Genomic DNA, 7,398 nt, shown 5'->3' on the forward strand with positions numbered 1-7,398 from the left:
TAGATTCCTTGCAGAGCTAGAAACACAACCAAATGAGGCACTCCCCATTGGAATTTTATCCCTGCTTGAAATCAGGAAAAAGAGAGAATAAGAACAGTTCAAATCCAATTCTCACCCATCCCACTTGTGATCTGGGCAAAGACATCTACCAAAAAAATGGGAGAAATCTCAAAACCAAATCCTCCAACCAAATGACACAACATCAATCTGACCAATCTGACCACCTCACAAGAAGCATCTGAATACAGTACTATGTAAAATCAGAACTAGAAAGATACAAACAAGCTCAGCGAAGCCAATCTCTCTCCAAAACAATCAGATCTACAAGAAACATAAACCGATATCATAAAACGAGTAATAGAGCTACAAAAAGAACATCAGGGAATAATATCATTGATCTCAATACACAGTACCAGATCCAAAAACAAATCCAAAACAACCGGAAAAAAAAAACATCAGATACAAAATTCATAGCCACGATTTGCAAAAACCCTTGATTTGCAAAAGTGATGATCGAAACCCTAGATTACAAAAGTAATGATGGAAACCCTAGATAATCATGGTTGCCCAAGCAACCACTCTTGCCCTATTTAGGTGCAACCCACACATAAATCGGGCGAGCCGCACATAAGGTGGACCCCGCTGTCCAAATGGATGGCCCACCAAACCATACACGTCTAGGTGGGTCCCACCTCCCACTGCCCAAACACGCCCTAAATCCCTAAATCCCTAAATCCCCAATTCCCTAAATCCTCAATTCCCCAAATCCCTAAATCCTCAAATCCCCAAATCCCCAAATCCCTAAATCCCTAAATACCCAAATCCCTAAATCCCCAAATCCCTAAATCCCCAAATCCATAAATCCCTAAATTAGCTAATAAAATGGATGAACAACGTAGATATGCAACACGTACCTCGTGGTGACCCCATGGTCAGAGACTCATCACTGAGCTGTTAACCAAGGCCGATGTTTTCAAAGAAAAAGAACAGAGAGCGGATTGAATGTGACACGGCATGGAGATATACCTATGTGCCTGGGGCTGTATGGAACCACAGAGCAGTTGAGAGAGGACCGAGAGAGAGAGAAAGAGAGGGTGCACGAGAGAGAGAGAGCACCTAGAGAGACAGAGAGATAGAGAGAGAGGGTGCGGTTGAGAGAGGATCGAGAGAGAGAGAGCGAGGGTGCGCGAGAGTGAGAGATATTGAGAGAGTGAGAGAGGACAGAGAGAGAGAGAGAGAGAGACTTGAAGTCTCTCTCAGGAAACGGATTGGCTACTTGCGCTGATACCAACGCCAAGGGCTAGTGGTCGGTGCTCTGTGGGCCCCACCATGATGTATGTGTTTCAACCCTGCCATCCATCTATTTTTCCATATCATTTTATTATATGAGACAAAAAATGAGGTATTTTCCAATCTCAACTGGACCACATTATAGGAAACAGTGTTGAATGAGTGTCGACCATTAAAAACCTTTTGGGGGCATATAAAGATTTGGATCAATCTGATATTTTTTCCCTTCATCTGGGTCTGTATGGCCTAATCAACAGATTGGATGTCAAATAAAAAGTACAGTGGACCTTAGGAGGGTTTTAATGGTGGATATCCAATCACTATTATTTTCATGTGGTGTGGTCCACCTGAGATTTATATCCCTCTCATTTTTGGTATCAAGCCCTAATATGATATGTAAAAATGGATGGACGGCATGGATGAAACATATATGGGACCCATAGAGCACTGACTACCAGCCACGGGTTTGGTGTAAGGGGAGTAGCCAATTCGTTTCTCTCTTGGATGTCATACGGTGAGGACACCAAGTATTATGGGCCCCACTATGATGTATTTGTTATATCCACACATATGATTCAATCTCCATGTTTCCTACTGTATGGTCTACTTTAGCCTTTGATCTAGGTGATTTTTAGTTTCATGCCTTATAATAATATTTCAAAATATATAGACAGCTTAGATAGAACACATATTTTTTTAGGCCCTATAGGGCCCTTTATACCCTAAGCGTACTAAGTAAATCCTGTAGGGCCCACCATGATTTATTCATTTTATCCACTCCATCCATCCATTTTAACATATAATTTTATTACATAAGCTCAAAAATGAAGCCTATAAAAATCTAAAGTGGACCACATCATAGGAAATAGTATAAACTGAACGTCTACCATTGAAAAATTTTGGGAGGCCACTGAAGTTTTGGATCAAGTTGATATTTTAGTTTTCCCTTCATCCATGTATTGTGATCTATTGAATAGGTTGGATGACAAATAAAAATTACTGTAGGCCATAGGAAGATTTCAACGGTGGAAATCATTATTCCCACTGTTTCCTGTGGTATGGTCCACTTGAGCTTTGGACATGCTTTAATTTTGGGCTCAACCACTAAAATGATCTGAAAAAATGGATTGACAGTGTGGATAAACCAGATACATTCACTATGTCATTACTAACTAGATACGGCATGGTAGGATGCAATGTGTGTTGAAACCCTTTCGGGGATCACAAAAGTTTCGGATCAATATGAAATTTGTTTTTCCTATTCATCCAAGTATTTGGTCCACACCACATGAAATGGTGTTGATTGAATATCCAACATTAAAAACTTCTTGTGATTGAGCCAAAGTATGAGGTAGATTCAAAGTTCGAGTGGACCCCGTCACAAAAAACAGTGGGGATTGAATGCCTACCATTAAAACCTTACTTTGGGCCGTAGAAGTTTTCAACCAAGCTATAATATATATGTTTTCCTTTATTCCATGTATGTATTAACTTATAAACAGGTTGGATCTTAAATAAACATCGCGGCGGGCCCTAAAAAGGTTTCAATAGTGGGTGTCACTATCCCACTCTTTTCTATGGTGGGTCCACTTGAACTTTGGATCTGCCCCGTCAGTTAGATGCACCATTCCATGGTGGGCCACGAGCTTAAAAATAAAGTCAATCCATGACTTGGGTGGGCCACACCACATACTATTGTTAAGAGGGTTACTCTCCCATTAAAACATTCATAATCATTTATTGGGCCCACCTAGATGTGGTTCATAGATCCAGCCCATTCATTATGTGTGTCCCACTTGGATGAGGAGTCAACCCAAGTTTCATACACATCCAAAACTCATGTGGGCCCCACCAATTAAATGCTTTTATATGTTTTAGGGATGTCTTCACATAGTTTTAGATGCTATGGCCCACCTAAGTTTCGGATACGACTGATTTTTGGACTTAAAGAGGACACATCAAATGCATGGTGTTAATGTTCTACATACATCATGGTGGGGCGCACATAGATTAACCTCATGGGAAGTTCCCATGAGGTGACCTTATAGTACCATTTCACTATTTAGGTAACTCCTTCATGGGTGTTACTCTAACCGTGTAGGGCCCACCTTGATATATTTTATGTATATCGACACCATCCATATATTTTTCCATCAAATTTTAGGATGTGATTTCAAATCATAAGAACTCAATAATCTCAGGTGGGTCATACCAATTAAAACAATGATGAGTAACTATTAAAAACCTTTTGAAGGCCACAAAAGTTTTAAATGAATTTGATCTTTGTAGTTTACCTTCATCTAGATCTTTACATTATCAACATGTTGGATTGCAAATAAACATTATTAAAACCTTACGATGGGTTCTTTATAATTTTTAATGGCGAGGTACTATATTATCATTCTTTCCAGTGGTGTGGTCTACTTAAGATTTAAATCTACACAAATTTTTATACTTGGCCCAAAAATGGGTTGGAGAAACATAGGGGCGACAAGGATATACAATACATCATCAAAATCTCACTTTTGTTATCTAAATTTTCAATTTTTCTTGTCAAAATACAAAATCTAGTTATCTTTTTTAAAATATATATTTTTTTACAATTTGTCAATTTTTTCACAATTTTGTTTAATTTCTTAAATTTTCTTTTTCAAAATATCATTTTTAAGTCGGCACACTTTTGTTATATAACTTTTCAATTTTTCTTGTCAAAATGCAAAATCTAGTTTTCTTTTTTTAAAAAAATATTTTTTTTTTTCAATTTGTCAAATTTTTCACAATTTTGTTTAATTTTTTAAATTTTCTTTTTCAAAATATCAATTTTTTAATCAAAATCTTGTTATATAACTTTTTAATTTTTTTTGTCAAAATACAAAATCTAGTTTTCTTTTTTGAAACATATTTTTTTTACAATTTGTCAATTTTTTCACAATTTTGTTTAATTTTTAATATTTTCTTTTTCAAAATATCATTTTTTTATCGAAATCTTTTTTTTTTCAAAGTTATCAACATTATTCAAAGTTTTTAATTTTTTTTTCAAAATTTAGATTTTTATAAAATCATAGTTTTTTTTATAAACATTGTTAATTATTTTTTCTAAGCTTCTTAACTATTTTTTTTTTTCGAAATTCATAATTTTTTGGTTGGTAACATTAGACGGTCTCAGATGACAGCTATAAGACGGCTAAGGACCGTCTCTAATGGAGATGCTCATTGACAATCTCTAATAGAGACAGTTATTGACAATCTCTATTAGAGATGGACTTTCACAGGGAAATAAGATGGCTAACGACCGTCTCTAATAGAGACGGTCTTTGACAGTCTCAGACTACAATTAAAAGACGGCTAAGGACCGTTTCTAATAGAGATGGTCTTTGACAATCTCTAAGAGAGACGGTTTAGGACCGTCTCTAATAGAGATGGCATTTGACAGTCTCTAATAGAGACGGTTTCGAACCGTCTCAAATAAAGATGGTCTTTAACAAGGCTATAAGACGGTTAAGGACCGTCTCTAATAGGGACGGTCTTTGACAGTCTCAGATTACAGGTAAAAGATGGCCAATGACTGTCTCTAATACAAACGGCCAATGACCGTCTCAGATGACCGCGTATAAGACGGTCAAGGACCGTCTCTAATGCGGATGGCCAACGACCGTCTCATATGACCGCATATAAGACGGTCAATGACCGTCTTAAATGATTTTTGGATGTTCAAAATTTTAAGACAATATTAAGGATGGTCAGGGGCCATCTAAAATTTTAGAGACAGTTTACGGCCATCTCTAAAGTGTCATTAAACCAAGCAATTTTAGAGACGGTCCAGAACCGTCTCGAAATCTGTCCTTTTTTTTCATTTTTCACGTAGTGAAAGGTGTAATATAGCAACTGTCTCATCAAACTCTTTGGTGTGCCAGTATGGTCTTTTCGATTCTAGCCCATGAAACTTAGGAAGGAGTTGTATTACTCCCGGTTTAACATACACGTTTCCTGCATTAAATGGAAATATTATGCAAGAGGTACTCACTCCCGTTGATTGTAAATAATCTCGTAGAGTACGAAGCGGGGTGCATAATGCACCTCATTATCATCTTCAAACTTCCTTAACTAGATGTTAAGGTTGATTTGCAGCCATAACTTCAATTAATTCAGATAATCTCAAGTGGTGTCTAATTCGGTGATGGATAGGCAATCCTTTGACTAATCCTCCTTCACTTAAGAGACAAAGAGTGTTGTCACGAACCCACTTGGGCATGAAACACTCACAGCCCTCAAATTCTAAATAACTAAAACCTAAGAAAGAGAAAACTAAAATCTACAGCATGTAAGAAATATAAAAAGATAAGAGAGAATTGGAGAGAAGTTACCCAATTATAGTTGCTATGTTAGGATTCTACAAAACAGAAAACAAAGTTAGTTCTAAAAATAAATTTAAAAAATCTTAACCTAAGAACAAAAGCCTAACCCTAATTGTAAACTAATTTCAATACTAATTAATCTATAAAAAAAATGTAGCCGTAGTTCCCCAACAACGACGCCAAAAACTTGTTCACGATCCCAAGTGAAAGGTCGCTATATAGTAATAACTCAATAAGACCAAGGTCGAATCCGCAAGGACTAAACTTGTACCTATTTTGAAAATAACTAGAACTAGAACTAGAATAAGATCTAAACTAAAATATGGAATAAAAGAGAATAATTGTGAATAAAGTATCAACAATCTAAAAGGAAACTAGAGCATCAAGGATCCACTTGTAGCTATCAAGATGATACCTTACTTGATTCAATAAACACAACTGGAATCGATGTCCTATCCTATCCAGTTGGAAGATGAAGCAATTAAATTAAATTTAAACTTTTCATTGAATTAGTTCACACATGATGGGGTATTATGATGATTGGAAGAGAATTCATCCATCTCACAATCTCAAAACAGAAAAGAACATATTCAAAGCTATCACAGTATCTATTGTAATTTGAGTCACAATAAATCATAGAAAATTAAAAATATTCCTTAATATCAAAGTAAGAATCAATGAAGTTCAACATAAACAAGAATCAAAGCAAGATAATCATCCCAACACACTACAAGCTTTACCTCGTAGCTCTAGCTAAGAGGTTTAGTTAACCATAGACATGATTAAGACTAAAACCCTTAAACAAAACATTAAAAATAAATAAGGAAAGGAGAAAAACTCTTGGGAGGCTGCTCAACCCTTTTTCTCTACTCTTAAAAACCTAATTCATGTTTAGAACTCCTCAAACAACCCATATTTGTAGCCTTTGTCCGATTGTCTTTGAAAATTGCCTTAAATTTACGCACTCTGCGTAACATTTCGATGTCATCGAATGTGAATCAAATCCGGAAGTCACGCCTTTTCTCACTGCATAACGCCTTTCGCATTGCGTAACTCTTCATGTCATCGAAGATTCCTTCGATATCATCGAACAATCCTTCGATGTCATCAAAGGGTGCTCGAGTAATAAAAAAAAGTGTCCAGAACGTTTCAGTGAGTTGCTCTAGAATTTTCCAAAAATCGGCCTTCGTTGTCATCGAACGGGTCTTCAAGCAATCGAACAGGGATTCAATGTCATCAATAAATGCATCTAATTTGTCCATCAACCAAACTCAATTTTCATGTAATTCTCGATGTCATCGACCCGTGTTCAATGTCATCGAAACTTGCTTCGATGTCATCAGCCGAAGGTCCATGCCATAGACAGTGAAATTCAGATTCTCTGAATTTATGCACTTTGCACTTTCGACTTCCTTCCTTCTCCACTTGGTTTCCTTGAATCTTGAGGTCTTGAAATCTTCAATCTTGGTCTCCTAAGATCCATCTATTGCCTTGGTGATTCTTGAGCATCAAATCCATGCTTTTAACATTCTGTTCAATCCAAGCTCTCAAATTCACCTCACAATACAAACATGTATAAAAATACCCATTAAGCATTATCATGTTCATAAAACCAAGATATAAATAGGGAGAAATATACAATATTTGACACTCAACAATGCACACATAACATATTCGCCAAAAGGAGATAGTCAAAAGATTGGTGGTATTTGTTAAGACTCAAACAACCACCATCAGTCTACTCTGTCAATTA

Source organism: Magnolia sinica, chromosome 4, assembly GCF_029962835.1.
Source record: "Magnolia sinica isolate HGM2019 chromosome 4, MsV1, whole genome shotgun sequence".
Classification (NCBI taxonomy): Eukaryota; Viridiplantae; Streptophyta; class Magnoliopsida; order Magnoliales; family Magnoliaceae; genus Magnolia; species Magnolia sinica.